A 17853-nucleotide genomic window follows, 5' to 3' on the forward strand; every position below is an offset into this window, starting at 1 on the left:
TGAATTGTTTTATGTCGATTGTACATTTTGAAAGTCTAAATTGTGAGTGTATCCATTGTATGTGTGTATATTGAACTTTTAATTCTGTATTAGTATTAGTTTAGAATCAATGTAATATTTGTATACAGACATTTGAAAATATGACATAGTCTATTCATTGGTTTAATAACGGGTAGTGTGCATACAATAAAAAGCTCTGGATTTAAATACGTTTATGCACTTACCTAAGATAAACATTTTCTAATAAGCTATAATCATATCTTTTAATAACCTATAGAATGGAAGTCTTATTTCTATTTGTCCAGGGGTACTTGGTTATTTAAAACATGACAATTTAAGACATGTTAAATGAATAGAATGGGACATACCCAGAGATACATATGTTTACTATGATCTGTTACATAATTTGTATATGTTTAACTGGAGCTTATGGAATTTTCTACAGGGATTGAACTTTTTTTTTTTTAATTGAAGAGGGAATGACTTTAAAAAAAAAGTGGTGATTTCCCCTCATAATAATAAATGTATATATTATAGTTAGGCCTACATTCATTCTTACTGCATGTATGTTCAGTGTCTTGTTTACAAGCTTCCACAATGAATCATTTAAATCAAGTGACTACAGGGAACTGACTCTGAAAAGAAAACCTACAAATATGTCTTTATAAAATATTATAAATCCATATGATGATGTAGATTGTTCAAAATGTTGTTGTTTTTCAGTCAAATGTGTGTATATCGTTAACTTGAGATAATGTGTTGACAAAAGGATGTCTCTGTGTGTGTGCTCTAATTAGTTGATGCTTTTTGACATCTGTGTCCAAATTTTATTTAAATCTATTCAAAATAAGTTTCATTAAACCACATTTCACTTGCTGGCTTTTGAAAATACACAAAAAAATTGATATCATTGCTAAAGAATTGTTTTACAATTTTTTTTTTATTTCTTGATTTGATTTTTATACATTTATCTTTTATTTTAATACAGTTTCAACCTTTAAAAAAAATAGTTTTAATGTAAAAATAATCATCAATTTGAGGTTAACAAATGTACAAAGTAATTTATTTTTAAGAGATTCCAGAAGTTTCTTTATTGATTCTGACATTTTCTGAACACAAATAGATGAAGAGAAAGCAGGTATACACATAGCTAGGAGACTGGAGCGAGAAAACCAGAAATTTCTGGTGGCAATACCCTCTCGCTCCAGTCTCCTAGCTATGGGTGGCGGCGGGGGAGGGTCGCCCGTGATAGAAGAGGCACTGGCGGATCCAGAACTTTTGAGTGGGGGGGGGGCGATTTTTTTCCAAACCCTAACCCTAATGCCCAGTAAACCCTAACCCTATGCATAAACGTGCGTATATATATATATATATATATATATATATATATATATATATATATATATATATATATTTATATGAGAATTTTAAAAAGCAGCATTTCTCAACCTTTGGTGAAAAACAAAACAACTGGAGCAGCGCTATAAGGTTTTCAAGTGGGGTTCGGGGCGAAGCCCCGACGTCAAAAGCGTTTTCTTGTTTTTTTCCCTGCAGAAAAGTATTCTCCTGACATTTACAGCTCATTGTTCATCAATGGAGTTCGGGGCGAAGCCCCGACGCCAAAAGTGTTTTCTTGCATTATTCAATGCAGTAACGCATTCTCCTGACATCTACAACTCATTAGTCATCAATGGAGTTCGGGGCGAAGCCCCGCCGCCAAAAGCGTTCTCTTGCATTCTTCACTGTAGAAACGCATTCTCCTGACATCTACAACTCATTAGTCATCAATGGAGTTCGGGGCGAAGCCCCGCCGCCAAAAGAGTTTTCTAGCATACTTCACAGAAGAAACGTATTCTCCTGACCTAAAATTCATTATTCATACAATTAAAAAAGGACCTTTTGAATAATGTTGTATTTAGAAAAAGGCAACTATGAAAAATTGATTTGGGTTTAGAACTCATCTCAATCGTGACTCTTATACTGAAAAATTTCGTTTGAATTCTAATTTTTTGAATGCAAAGTCTTTCTTAAAATAATTATGATAAATTCATGTGAAATTACATAAACTCTGTCTGGAAATGGGAGGGGCGGTAGAGTGAAAACGATTAATCCTCGCTCCTTTAATAATTTCTGCTAAAGATTGCATTTGGCATTAAAGAATAGGGGAGGGGCGACTCAATATAAGAATTTAATTTATAGTATATATAAATTATATTAGTGACAGATGTTTTTGTTTTATAATTTCTTAACTGTAATACAAAAAGAAAAAGTATTGGTTTGTCCGATGGGGGAATGGCGATTGCATGAATCGCCCCTCCCACCAGGTACAACCCTTTTTCATCTAAATTTTACTAATGATAAAATTTGAGATTAGAATGTGGTACGACATAATATACAATGAGTTCACATATCAATATATAGTTTATATTATATAGATATTCAACTAATTTTGTTCACAAACTATGATTCTCCATAAAAATAGGACCGCCCCCCCCCTCCACTCAGAGGGCTAGAGTGGTGAGGGCAGTACATGCAATCCCCCCCCCCCCCCAACATCACCGAAACGGCCAAGAAACCAGAAGGCGAGCGACATAATATAAATCTATATATTAATTCAACTAATTTTGGTTTAGGTGGGAAGGGCAGTAGAGATAAATTGGCAAACAGGGAACGACATAATACAAAGATCGGTTAAAATATCAATAACAAGTTTTTATCACATAAATATTTAATTGATTCTGTTAGCAAGCTGTGATTTCTACAAAGAAATTGGACCGCCCCCCCCCCACTCGAAAGTTTATGGGGGGGGGGGGCGGAATTGATACCATCGCCTCCTCCCGACCCCACCGAATCGGCCAACATACTAGAGGGGGGGGGCGAAATAATCTAAAAATAGGGGGTTTGGCCGAGTGGGGGGGGCGATCGCCCCTACCGCCCCCCCTGGATCCGCCAGTGAGAAGAGGCAGTCGGCGCCGCAGATAACATCCGCCGAGCCATTGGAGCTGTGGTTTTTATGCAGTGGGCGCCCTCACATTGCGGCGTGAGGAGTAATGAAACGGCAGACGCCCTCGCAAGGGAGGGTGCTTTGGCAGCCACACCCCTCGAAGCACCAAGCACGTACTTACAAGCAACGGCACAAATCCGAGCACTCATCCATGAGAAGTGGTTAAAGTTCTGGGAGGAATCCGAGAGAGCACTTAGTGTCTGGCAGCACATGCGTCACCCAGATCGCGACGATCCGTGATGGCGGTTGAGGTCAGACCAAGCAATCATTACGCAGTGTAGGACGGAACATTGTCCTGTTGGTGCATAGTTTGCCCGGTTCCGTCCGAACTATGACTCCCGATGCCGCCACTGTGGAGAGAGTGTCGAAACAGTGTCGCATATCTTGTACGAGTGTCCCCCAGCTCCGAGAGCTAAGGGGGGACGTGTCTAGGCAGACATACTTTAAATAAAACAAAAACAAATACATACTTTAAAAAAAAAAAAACAAAGCCTATACGTTTTTGGACATAAAAAAAAGGCAACAACCTGAATTAGAACTCATGACTCACGCCTCCTCAAGCCAACATAATAACCACTCTGCAAGTGAGGTGCTTATGACTATAGACGAGTGAATATATTATTTCTAACGTATTTACTTTAAAGCGGCGACCTATAATGGGGACTAATTTAGATTTAGCTTTTACCACCAAGCACAATTTATTTCCCTTGTTCGAGATACCAAATAAAATAATTAAATACCAATAATCAATTAACTTATAAATTAATTTTATTTTTTTTTGATTGATTTTTGTGTTGTCAGGTAAAAGAAATAATTGCGCGAAATTTCAGCTTGAATCAGGTTGAGTGTCGGAGAAATAACGTGTACAAACTTTTGACCGGACAGAGATGATATAAGATTTGTAAAAAGCAATAGAGATGCGTCTTGTTAACATTAGGTAATGAACTCAGGACAAACAGTTTTTATTTACTTTTTATTTCGATAACATTTCGAAGTCGATGTCGTGGCTCATAAACATATTTTTCTACAGTGGCGTGTCCTCTTATAGGCACATACCACCGCTTCCGCCACTTGAAGGCGGGTGTAAATTGAGAGAGGAGAAACCGTCCTCTATTTTTAGATTTCTAGAGCGGGGAAATCCTCTCTGAGTCAGGCCGACCTTGAAAGCGCAGGTGAGTTGCGCGGCTCACAACGCCAGAGAGGTAGCGTCATGTTTCAAGTTAAGGTACGGGGGCCTACACACAATCGATAATTCCCAGTGCCGCATTGTCCCAGCGCTGTCACCCCTACATGTGTCACTCCCTCCACCCAGGTAGACGCAAAGCTTATAGTAAGGTGGTGAGTTAGAATCAGAGTCTTTGTATAGGTTCAGTTGGTATACAATGGTAGGCATACAGCAGGCTTGCTACAATTGCTGATTAACTTATTCTTTTGGAAATCTGTGAGCTTTTAGTTGGATAATAACTTGGATACGATGTGAAGACTGGAAAGAAATTGGGTAGGTATTTTTTTTTATTTCTACAGTTATATTAACATTATCCAATCTTGTAAGTCAAATAAGAGCAGGGCCGGCTATAGGCATAGGCAAACTAGGCAGCCCCCCAGGGCCTCCGATTGGTTTGAGAGGGGGGAAGGCTTGCCCACGACAACAAAAAAAAATATTTTAGAAAACAAATTGCGAAACTTGGATCCAATCTCAAACGTAACAGAGCTCTATGACTTCTACCAGCCTAGCTCTATGACTTCTACCAGCCTAGCTCTATGACTTCTACCAGCCTAGCTCTATGACTTCTACCAGTCTAGCTCTATGACTTCTACCAGCCTAGCTCTATGACTTCTACCAGCCTAGCTCTATGACTTCTACCAGCCTAGCTCTATGACTTCTACCAGCCTAGCTCTATGACTTCTACCAGCCTAGCTCTATGACTTCTACCAGCCTAGCTCTATGACTTCTACCAGCCTAGCTCTATGACTTCTACCAGCCTAGCTCTATGACTTCTACCAGCCTAGCTCTATGACTTCTACCAGCCTAGCTCTATGACTTCTACCAGCCTAGCTCTATGACTTCTACCAGCCTAGCTCTATGACTTCTACCAGCCTAGCTCTATGACTTCTACCAGCCTAGCTCTATGACTTCTACCAGCCTAGCTCTATGACTTCTACCAGCCTAGCTCTATGACTTCTACCAGCCTAGCTCTATGACTTCTACCAGCCTAGCTCTATGACTTCTACCAGCCTAGCTCTATGACTTCTACCAGCCTAGCTCTATGACTTCTACCAGCCTAGCTCTATGTGTCCAGCCGCCAGCGTGATTCCAGATGCCACACGGAACGCTACGGGAATCGCGCTGTAGGCCTATGAATATATTTTATTGGTTGATATAGATTATTATAGATGCAGGGAAATTTTAATTCATTGCGTAATCTTTTTTTTTTTTTTTTGGTCTTTTTATTTTTCTGTTTCATCTGGGGACCACCTAATTCACTTCGCCTTGGGCTTCCAATTACCTATAGCCGTCCTGATCAGAGATTTTTTTCTTCTGTTTCAATATTTAAAGCTAGGTTGGAACATTTTATACGATAATATAAACACTCGACAACATGCCAGTGGGCTAATCTGACCGGAAGGCCGAAGGCTCTGTAATTAGTGCACTTATATATAGGGGCCTAAGAGGCACAACACGCGATGGGGGTTTTGAGTTTATTTTAGTAGGTTCGTGTTCTATTTCACACAGACAGACAGACATAGGCCTATCATATCTATGACAGAACCTAATAAACTTTCTAGTAGCCATTTGATTCTCAGCAATAGTGTTTACTAAGATGCTTGTATCATTACAAAGCTTATGTCATCAACTCACCCTGTCTTGTACAAATCTAGTTCAGGTCATTTCTCCCACTTTTCATTCTCGCATCAAGTTGGAACAATGTACAGTTATGCATTGTCGATGATGACAACACATGTATCAATTTAAAAAATTAATTCGTTAATGAATTAGTGGTACTAAATTTGATCTCTTTCAAATTTAATTACATGACTTATCCAAACTAATTGATACAACTACTCTTATTTATAATATAAGCTTTTTTTTTTTCAAAGTATTTTTAAAAATGTTTTTCTTGTTTTATACATAAATGATGTTCCATATTTAATCCACATGGTAAAATAATAATCCTTCGTGTTAATCAAAGATTTCAGTCTTACTGAGTCATTGCTCAGAGGCGACCTTAGCAGTAGGCGGGCCCCGGGAGAGTGTCGTATCAAAACCACGATGGGCCGACGGTGACAAACAGACAAAAGAGTCTCTTTATCGCGAGCCCCCCCCCCCTAAGGCTCGGGGCCTAGGGCGGTCGCCCCACTCGCCACTCTCTAAGACCACCTCTTCATTAGTTTTCCAGACAGATTTAACAGATTTAATAAAAGAGGCGTACAAATATGTAAGAGCTACTGAGAGAGAGAAATTGATTCGCACCTGCGTGAGAGTATAGTAATGTAGGATTGTAATGTCGCTGCAGACCTATATTTATGTTGGTACTTAGGAGTTACGATTGAAGTGATTTTCGGACATAAAGACGATCGCGTCACACCACTGATCCAACATTCCATCTTTTTTTCAAGACCGTGAAAGATATAAATGTGAAATCTTACTAGATCTAGTGCAAGGGTTCTCAACCTGTGGATCACGACCCCCTTGGGGGTCGATTGACAATTAGTCAGGGGTCGCTTAAGACCATCGAAAATATGGATTTTTTTGTGTCAATTCTAACATGTAAGACCTAACAAATACAATGGGTCTTTGTTTCATTGGAATTTACTATTTGTATTCTTAGATGTTGCAGACAACTGAATCAGAATTGATTTGAAAACATTTTAATTGTCACAGCAGAAATATGTTTAACACTTTAAGTTAATGTGCATCAATGCACAACGTGCGGTACGCAGGGTTGTGTGTGTGTTGTTTGTTTTTTTAACTCTGGACTGCCGTCGTAAGGTCAAGAGTCAATATCAATATTAAGGTCTTTTTTTTTAAGGATACCCTCAGTTTTCGCTCATCACTTGTCGAGCTATCTACATCTACATTAGCGAAATCACAGTTAATCATAAATGAAAATAATTTACCGTGGGGGGGGGGGTCGTGGCGTATTGAGGAATTGTAAAAAAGTGTCGCCGAGCTAAAAGGTTGAGAACCGCTTGTCATATACCAGTTTTAGATCCCCTGTAATATTTGGTGACTAGTAGTCACTGAACTATTCCGTGCAGTTAAAGAGTGTGTTTTGGCCAGGATTGTCTAAAGATATTTTTTCGACAATAATGAAATGCGCAACATGTGCAACGTTCAAAAGAAATAATGTGAAGGAAAAATTGCTACCTCATGCTGTACCAGACAGACCATGGAAAAAGGTTGCGACAGATTTGTTTGAATGGCGAAACAATGACTATTTGCTAGTTGTGGACTATTTCTCTAAATACCCTGAAATAAAACGACTGGAGATAACACGAGATTTTCTTGGTCGGAAGCTGACCACGAGGTGGACACCTCAGTTAAGTGTGGACTCTTGTAGAGAGAGGAGCGTTGCTATCTCCTCGAGTAGAAAGTATAAGTAGAAAGTGATTATTATGTAAGTTATTTCATTGGATGTATAATTTGTGATGGCTGAAGTCGCCAATATCTTTTGTGTATTGTGTGAATAAAATTCATGTCTGCTACAAGAGCGTTTATTAATAATTCTAAATGTTGTGGTCGGAGAGTTCAGTATGTTAGTGTTCTCACGCACCTGCAAATCTAGTGCGTGTAAGAAAGTAGTTGGATAAGAAGAACATTATAGTAGTACCAGAAGAGGTATCTACAACACACAGAGACATTCGCGTCATCACGCCTACAACAAGAACCAGGCTGTAACACCGCTGATCTAGTGAAATAAAGTTTTTTTTTTTTTTATCCCATTACACGTCAGAAAATATCACGCGTAAGAAGACACGCCCTACTACAAGACTAGCGTTCATTTTTTTAAATTACAAAGCTTATTATGTCAAATCACTCTCAGTGCCGGCCTTAGATAATTGGATGCCCTAGGAGAAGTGAATAGGGTGGCCCAAAATGAAATACAAAAACAAAAACTTAAGACCAAAAATAAATGTAAAAACCTTCCTGAATCTAGATCTAAATCAATAAAAAGTCCAATACAGTCCTAAAGCCGGTATGCTACATATACAGTTCACAATCATCAGAAATAACGTTTTAACATTTCAACAAAAGGAACAAAATTCTTCTAACATACTGTAATAACTTAAGTGAGGCAACTCAACGAGGACATAGACGTTTATTTACATAGAGACATGACAAACACAAAGGGGCATCTGCCTTGAGCACAGCATCTCCATATTGGCTCTCTACTTGGGCGGAAATCGTTAGTCTCTCCATGTCAACATCCTGTTCTAGTCTGGTTACTAGAAGTGCGCATCTCTGCACTAGCCTGGACGGTGGTGCGCATGGCAAAGTCATAACAATACGAAACCCTAACAAGTAGGCTAGATCTAACCATTCGTGAATAAACCTTACCTCAGTAGAGACTTAGAGCTAGGCTAGTAGAAATAGAGCCATAGAGTTCTGCTATACTTGAGAATTGATCCATATTTTGCATTGTTTTTCCTAAAAATTAATTTTCTGAGTCCTGTGCGAGGCCCCTTCCCCGCTACCAATTGGAGGTCCTAAGCAGCTGCCTAGTTTGCCTTTGTCTTTGTCACTCTGTCTGGTTGAAATCTTGTACACTTTATTTTCTCCATCTTCCCATTCTCGGATCAAGTTGAAACTTTGCACAATTATTCAATGTCGATAACAACACTTGAATCAATTAAAAAAAAAACAACAATTGGTAAATACTTGATCGTAGTTAATTTATTTTGGTTGATATGAAAATGCACTTAACTAAAGGAAGATAAGCATTGCAATACTGAGCGATATGGCAGTGGTTGAACGGTGCTTTCCCCTCCAATGCGCGAATGAGATTCTTCTTAACATGCAAGATAGCTGACCCGTAAAAGTCTCAAAAGATAGAAGAGTTCATTATGAAATTTTGTAGTTATATTTGATTCAAAATAATTGATGTAATTTCACTCAATAAAGCCAGTTTTTTTTTTTATTTTTTTTTTAAATAAAAAAAAAATTGTATTGGTCCAAGCAAATGGAAATTCAGTTTGACTTCAATTTTTATATTTTACTTTTTTTTTTTATCAGTGTCGAAGCGAAGTCTCGCAAATTAAATAATTTTCCTCTACAATTCGCAGATTTGTTTCTCTAATCTACTGAGGCATGAGTCAGTTATGTGGTCAGCGGGGATAATTGCCTTCGACTTCAGCCATCATTTTTCTCTTTCCTTGCTTCCATAGTAGAATTATTTGATCATCAAACATCGCTCTCCAGGAAGCAGTTGCTTTATGTGTGAGATTTCTGACCTAGACGTATGGTGGTTCCCATTTGACTAACTTTAACTGCCCTGGTTTAGAAATACTGTAGACCTACATTAGGACTCTTTTTTTTTTTACAGTCATGATTCTTGATTTGTAAGTTATTTCAATGGAATAGTCTAAGCATTAAATTTAACTGAAGATGTTATAAAATTGGAGGAGTGGTGGTTAAGCGCTTGGCTTCCAAACCTGGGGTCCTGGGTTCAAGACTGGGATTTTGAATTTCGGGATTTTTAGTGCTCCCCTGAGTCCATCCATGATCCGACTCTAATGGGTACCTGACTTGAGTTGGGGAACTTAAAGTGCGATTAAGGTTAAGTTAGAACAAAGTAAAAGTAAGACTATCAATACAAAATATAAGAAGCAAAATGTAAATATCCGTTAAAAAAACATAGCTTATCTAAGGGGAAGAACTCCACACTTACAACAATCTCTCAATGATATAGAAGTTATTTCCCTTATTAGATGTCGAACAAAAAAATGATTAGCAATAATTAACATTGTTTTGTTATGTACAATAAATGATTGTTTAAAGCTTCAACTTGATCCGAGAATGTGTGTACAATTATCGTTGTGCTGGCTACATAACACCCTGCTCGTTAACCGTTAGCCACAGAAACAGATGACCGTAACATCCTTTGCCCTAAAGGTCGCAAGGTCTGAAAGGGGAACTTTACTCTTTTTCACTATCTTATAAAATTAAAATGCCAGCCTTATAGTTTATGCTAAAATCTCTTACAAATAAAGCACATTTCTCAGAGCCACACGATACGTGCCAACTAAAAGACGATGGCTTCCCCAAGACACTTTTAAAGTGACGAATCTGAATTAAAATAAGAAAGTAAAGCTTCTTCTGCTAATTTTACCATGTCTTAAAAAAATTTTAGTTTTCGAAGTAACTTCCAAGTAATTCCTATCCTTCAATTCTTCTAGGCAAGCTACACGCTCGACTTGTCTTTAGAAATGTTTGAGTATGTTTCTTGGCTTACTTCCCTCTATTGAATGCCAGTGGAGTAGGCTACAAGGCCGCCACACCTACTACTACGTCATTGGATTCTGTTCAATCCAGTTTGGTCCATCTCAATCCTTTCGTCTTTGCTTCTTGTTTTACTGACCTCTCCCACTGTGAGCGCATATTTACTCACTCTGTCTGTCTGATAAAAAGGTTTGTACACGTCTGACTACCAATCTCGGATCAAGCTGAAATTTCGACAACGCAAGAATCAATTTAAAAAATTAACCAATTAGTTAACTAACTATTGGTAATTATTCTGTTTGGTATCTTGAACAAGGGAAAGAAATTGTACTTGACTGAAGTGGTGGTATAAGCTGAATTAGTCCCATTTGTAGTTAGCCCTTTAAGTAAGTTTTTAACAAAGAATAGATATAAAAACTATACAATCTTCTTCTCCATAGTCACCTCACTAGCGAAGTGGTCCGTATGATGGCTTGAGGAGGCTTGAGACGTAAGTTCAAATTCAGGTCGTTCCCCTTTTTTAACTATAATACTTTTTAAAAAATCGAATTCGGTAAAAAAAAAATCACCCAGATATCCCTTTCTCTAACCCCCACCCTTTCTCAACTGGTCCAGATAAGTTATTGAATCATAGAGTAGTGAGAAAGCTAAAAGAATGAAATAGCGCTAAACAAAAATAATTGGTAAAAATATTTCTAATCGCACAGATTAATGCTGGTCCAGATCTATTACAAATTTAATTACATGACAGATCCAAAATAATTCATACAATTGTTGTTCTTTGCATTGAATATCCAACCCAGTCCCATTTGAGTTTTTCGCTTCTTTTGTATGTTTCATAGTAGGCTGATATCGTTTATAGTTGATGGTCTTCGCTCCATTCAGTTTGAGAATCTATATCTGCTCCAAACGACGCACAGCTTGATTCTCTTGGTTGATTGTTCAAAGATCATCTCCAACACTTGCTATTCACAGCTGTTGTCTTGCAGCAGACGAAGTAATAGTGTGTCCTGACAACTTTGTGTGATTGTGTGTGTTTGTGTGTGTTTGTTTGTTTCAGGAACGAACGAAATAAACGATAGACAAAAAAGGGAGGGGATTACATTTTCTTACAGACGTTTCTTTCAAAAGAATGAACGTGTGTTTATGTCGAGTGAAATGGCGTGTTCATCTTGAAGCCACAAAATAACCCGGGACAGAATTTTATAAGGTTTTAACAAAGCCTTGGTGATTGATGATCAAACTCAGGATACTTATCTGGTAAATATTTAACACCAAGTGCAATGAAGTTAGCTTAGTAAAAAAGTAAAAGTAGGCATATAAGTGCACAATATAATAAGCAAAATATAAAAACAAAGCTAATCTATTGGAAAGAACTTTACACTTACAACTATCTCTCAATAATGTAGAAGGTATTTACCTTTTTTGATATCAAACAATATCATTAATTACCAATAATTAGTTGACTAATAGGTTAATTGTTTAACATTTATTCATGTTGTGTTAGGTACGACAAAAGATTGTTTAAAGTTTCAAGTTGATCCCACATATTTAGTCATATATGTGAATATTGATGAATTTATATCCATTTTGGTATCAAACAAAATAAATAATTACCAGTTCGTTTTTTTTTTTTTGATTCATATCTTCTCTATGTCAATGAATATTTGTGCAAAGTTTCAACTTGATCCGAAAATGGGTGTGGGAAAAATAAAATGTATAATCTTTTCACTTGAAAGACTGACAGAATGAGTTTACATAACCTTTGTAATATAAATGTATAGCTATGGCTGTAAGTGTATAACTTAAAATTTTATTTGTTTAATCTAGATCTTAATCTAATAATTTTAACGGTTTACATATATGAATGCTTGAATGAATGAAGTGAATTTTAAAGTAGCCGAAGTTTCCAAAAGTATTTTTAAAAAGCTTATATCAACTCACTCTGTCTGTCTGTCTGGTAAAAAGTTGTAACATGTTTTTCTCCCCATTTCCCACTCTTGGATTGGCTGTCGAATTAGCCTGCGCAATTTTTGCCAAAATAGGTAGGTGACGTAGGTCCCATTTTACAAATTATCTACCTTGGAGCTCGTAGACATTGGCTGTATTTGTTTTTAGAATTAGGTGTCTTTATATGAGAAGGGAGTCCTTGTAATCACAACAAATTTCCATAAGGATCAATAAAGCAGTCATAGTATTAGTCTGTTTTCCGAAGATACGAAGCAAGCCACTATATTCTTGAATATCAGAAAGAGTTCCTGTACGTTCTGCTTTGGTAGATCCAAAGCAAACTCTTAAGTTTAACCCCGAGTTTCACCCCCTCTCCCCCGTCAGACAGGGTGGCGTGAAGGAGGAACACGCCGCCCACTTCAGGCCGGTGAAAGGGAGCTCTTGTCCGCTTTTGCTGGTCTTAGAGTTCCAAGTGCGATGCACAACTCTACATGACAATTTCAGGTGGTAGATCAGCTGAAAGATTGACGGATTTTTTGTTTGTTTGTTAATAGAAACATAGAAATAAGTATAAACTAAATACAATCGTATCGTGGGTTAAATGACAAGACATTGACGCATTTCTATGTCAGTGACTAATTGTTTATGCTTATCATATGATACCTGTTCTAAAAATAGTCCGAAAAGAAAGACAATAGTGATAATAAGAATGGGGGAAATGCGGGATACACAACCTGTTTGGGAAGACGTTAATCATTTTGTTTGCGTCATTTACCAGAGTTATCCCCACGTGAAGACTATTTGTGATTGGCTGAGGCAGCACTGGACGACAAACTTAGATATAAATGACGTCACACAAGTCACAGTAAAAACACCAAAAAAATGGTACATATAGTATCTGTTACATCAGCCACACTTACGTTAAAGGTCACTAAATATACTACTACTTATTTTAGTGGTCACTGAGTTTTGAGGAGGATGTTGTATGATGGGGTTTGTAAGGCGGAGTCATATGACATGTATATCTATCTATCTATCTATCTATCTATCTATCTATCTATCTATCTATCTATCTATCTATCTATCTATCTATCTATCTATCTATCTATCTATCTATCTATCTATAGGCCTATCTATCTATCTATCTATCTATCTATCTATCTCTCTCTATATATATATAGAGATATATAGATATATAGATATATAGATATATGTCAGTGTTCTAGCTTTATATTCAGGCATGGTATTGCATTCAGTAGTGTTGGCCTTAATATTTATTAGCAAAGGCAAAGGCGCTGGCATTACATGGATAATAAGTGTTTTATTAAGTTTCGTAACTCAGATTAGGCTACCTTCTTTATGAGATAACGTTCCTAGCCTACATACTCCCCCATGCTCCACACTTAACTAGATAACCCTTTGTCGTACGGGTGTCACCACGCCAAAACGAAGATAATTTGATCTCAATAGGATTTTTAAAAAGGCTTTGTGTTATGTACCATTTTGGCTGTTTTTTTGCCTAAACGGGCTTAAGAGCCTAAGAGCCCCTTCCCATCTCAACTTATCCTAGATAGGGCCTACTCCTGTTATAACAATAACGATAGTAATTTCCAATTAAAATGCCCAAAATTAGCAATGTAACAAGTGAACTAAAACCTTGTTGAATAATTCAGCAGGACTATCTAGAATACACTGTTAAGCAAATCGGATTTGGTTAAATAGATTTTTTCTGTAAAATAAATAAATACATAAGTAGCTAAATATTAACAAGTAATAGGTCTATTTAGTTTAAATGATGAGTCTAACAATATCTACGGCAAGCGAGGAAACAATAATAATAAAAATAATGTGGCTTCTTCTGTCTCGGAATACAAAGGATGCGCTCAGACGAGTCACTGGTTTAGGTTTCGTCTTGAGATGGGGCAGAATCTGGTGTGGATGATCAAGCCAATTCTGAAGCGGCAGAATTTGCCACAGTTCGTATATGTATATGCATCTGTTTTATGGCTAGCTGATGGATAGCTTTCTTTTTCTTTCTCTTGACTATGGCAGCTTCATTTCTTTTGCTCTCGGCGAGGATCGTACAAGCATGCACAGTCTGTCTCCATGCACACCGGTCTTGGACTATTTCCTCCCACATATTGTCATTGATGCCTGCGGTTCTCATGTCTCGCTTGCAGACAACTCTATAGGTTAGTCTTGGGCGGCCTATGGGTGTGACAAGTTCAGCATATAAGATATCTTTCGGGATTCTACCATCTGGCAAGTGGGTGACATGTCCGAGTCAGCGTATTCTTCTGTTGGCCTATGTCAGAAGGGCATAGAGGCTGTGCAAATTGGCCACTATCAAAACTTCCTGATTGGAGATATGATCCCTGCAAGGAAGAGAAGTGGTGAAATCAAATTATCCTCTCCATACATTGCATTTTATAAATACATAAACAGTGATAAATCCTTTTCACGGTGACATTTTTTATTAGAGATTTGCATATTTGGTGGATACTGGTTAACTATAAATAGCTAGCTATTCGGGGTACTGAAAATAGAAAGTGTTGATAGGGAGTTGCGGTGGCTGAGTGATAAAGCTCTCGGCTTTTGAACCGAGGGTTCCGAGTTCGAACCCCGGCGAAGACTGGGATTTTGAATTTCTGGATTTTAGATTCCACTCAGCTCTAATGAAAGAGGTCAGTCATCAGTGAAGATGAGGATACTGGAATGACATGAGAGCAGATGAAGAAAGCTGCTCAGAACAGAGTTCGGTGGAGAGGTGTGGTTTCGGCCCTATGCTCCTCTGAAAGTGCACAGGATTAAGCCAGTAAGTCAAATTAGCTATGTAGGCCTAATATAGAAATTACACGCATGCTCACCATTTCACATTCACACTACGCACTAAGCTGAGGAAACTGGAATGACGAGCAGAAAGCTGCTCAGAACCGAGTTTGGTAGAGAGTTGTGGGTGTGACCCTATGTTCCCATAGGGGCTCACGGGAATAAGTAAGAAAGTCAAGTCCAGAAGTCTAAACATTTTAAAATAGAAACAATTGCCTAATTAAAACAACCATGGCGATAAAATATTCAGAAAGTTACAATCTAAAAGCATAATTCTTTTTATTCATATTCAAGGACAAATTCGTATCGGTACTCATTCTTTTCTAGTACCTTTTGAGAATTGAACTGGTTGCCTGAATCAGCCAGTAAAACCAATGACTTGCTGGAGTTTAAGTCTTTAATTCACATTTACGACTAGGTTAATTCAAGGCTAGGCGACAGACGCAATTATCTTCTTTATTGACGGGACGTCTGTAATTAATAAGATAAAAATAGCTTTCCATGCTGAAACATAATGGGTGGCGACCGGAAATGATAAGAGTCAAGTCAATATTATAATCACTGTACTCGAGTGCTGGATTTTTAGACAATAGCAGGGATGAACTGATTTCAGTATCGATCTCGTCCACAGCCCATTATCCTGTTATCACACACTGCCGGATCACATTTAAGGACAGTATCAATTCCATAAATTACATCGAGAACGGTGTTGGCAAAAAATTTGTTTGGTTTCCTTTCTCATAATGTCTTTGCATTAATTCGGATGATTTATCCTTTTTGCTCTACATTAGGCCACCTTGTTCAATCGTATAACGCAAGCCTTAACTGAGTGGGCGGAGCGCTGTCTCTGAGAGCTCTTACAGTAAACTAATTGTGTGTGTATACTTAGAAATAGTGGGGAGTGCTTAGTAGAGACTATAGCATTCAACACCGGCTACGCCCGTTGATTTGTTCCCTGTGTATATAATGTTTTCATTTGTACCATTATCACCCCTCCCCTTTTCTTTTATTCGCACCCTTCGTATCTTTCCAACTCTCTCGCGCGGAGTTTTCTGGCAGGAACACCCTCCCACCTCCTTTTCTTACTTTTTCATCGTTTCCAATGAAACGGCCCCCCAGGATTTTATTGCTTTCCAGATCTGAACGATCCAATCTATATCGCTCACTCTCCACCCACCTACTTTTGCCGTTGAATTCTACTATCACTCTTCTCCCCCCCCCCCCTTTCCGCTTATAGATATTTTTATTTGGTACAAAACTTAGTAGGCGCTCTAGGCTATCGACTCGATGGTCCATGGATCGAACCCTGCCCGTCGACATCTTTCCGAGCAATGTTATTCTCATTAATTTTTCAAGGACTATTTATTCCTCCATCCAGCCAAACCTAAACGGGATGTTTCCTAGTACTGTAATAAGAGTTATTATTATTACAAAACTAATAGCGGGATGTTTCCTAGTACTGTAATAAGAGTTATTATTATTACAAAACTAATAGCGGGATGTTTCCTAGTACTGTAATAAGAGTTATTATTATTACAAAACTAATAGCGGGATGTTTCCTAGTACTGTAATAAGAGTTATTATTATTACAAAACTAATAGCGGGATGTTTCCTAGTACTGTAATAAGAGTTATTATTATTACAAAACTAATAGCGGGATGTTTCCTAGTACTGTAATAAGAGTTATTATTATTACAAAACTAATAGCGGGATGTTTCCTAGTACTGTAATAAGAGTTATTATTATTACAAAACTAATAGCGGGATGTTTCCTAGTACTGTTATAAGAGTTATTATTATTACAAAACTAATAGCGGGATGTTTCCTAGTACTGTTATAAGAGTTATTATTATTACAAAACTAATAGCGGGATGTTTCCTAGTACTGTTATAAGAGTTATTATTATTACAAAACTAATAGCGGGATGTTTCCTAGTACTGTTATAAGAGTTATTATTATTACAAAACTAATAGCGGGATGTTTCCTAGTACTGTAATAAGAGTTATTATTATTACAAAACTAATAGCGGGATGTTTCCTAGTACTGTAATAAGAGTTATTATTATTACAAAACTAATAGCGGGATGTTTCCTAGTACTGTAATAAGAGTTATTATTATTACAAAACTAATAGCGGGATGTTTCCTAGTATGTTTTAATAATAAAACCCCGCTCTTCCGTTAAAAAAGAATCCTATTTTTCTGCTTCTTCACTCAATGTTTTGTTAGGCTTTATGTTGCCTGTTTGGCAAAAAATAAAAAAAGAATAAAATAAAAATTAAATACCCACTCACAGAATATCTCTATAACAATGAAGTAGCGCTAAACAAAAACAATTGGTAAAAATATTTGTAACCACTTTGATTTATTGTTGCTAGTCTAGATCTATTTCACATTTAATCACTTGACTGATCTAAGATTATCAGACATTTACATGCCCAAAGAAGGACAAACATGAGGACAAAGCCTTTCAAAGGAGGACAAAAAAAAATACAAATTACTTTGGACACATTGATTTGATTGTTTTCAAGTTTAATTAAGAGACCTAAACAGAACGGACGGACAGACCACACAAAACTAATAGCGGCTATTCCCCTTTCAGGGGTCTCTAAAAAAACAATGACTCTATTTCA

At 37.4% G+C, this 17853-nt stretch overlaps 1 protein-coding gene across 1 annotated transcript in view; it reads left to right on the top strand.

Annotated features, from left to right (window-relative positions):
• The first annotated feature begins 4339 nt into the window (after positions 1-4339).
• Positions 4340-17853, top strand: part of LOC106055037 (mucin-like protein) — an 85287-nt gene continuing 71773 nt past the window's right edge. The window contains exon 1 of the mRNA XM_056004488.1: positions 4340-4502. The gene's annotated coding sequence lies outside the window, so the exon portion shown is untranslated. The remainder of the gene's footprint in view (positions 4503-17853) is intronic.

The sequence above is a fragment of the Biomphalaria glabrata genome, chromosome 11 (assembly GCF_947242115.1).
Source record: "Biomphalaria glabrata chromosome 11, xgBioGlab47.1, whole genome shotgun sequence".
In the NCBI taxonomy this organism is placed as follows: Eukaryota; Metazoa; Mollusca; class Gastropoda; family Planorbidae; genus Biomphalaria; species Biomphalaria glabrata.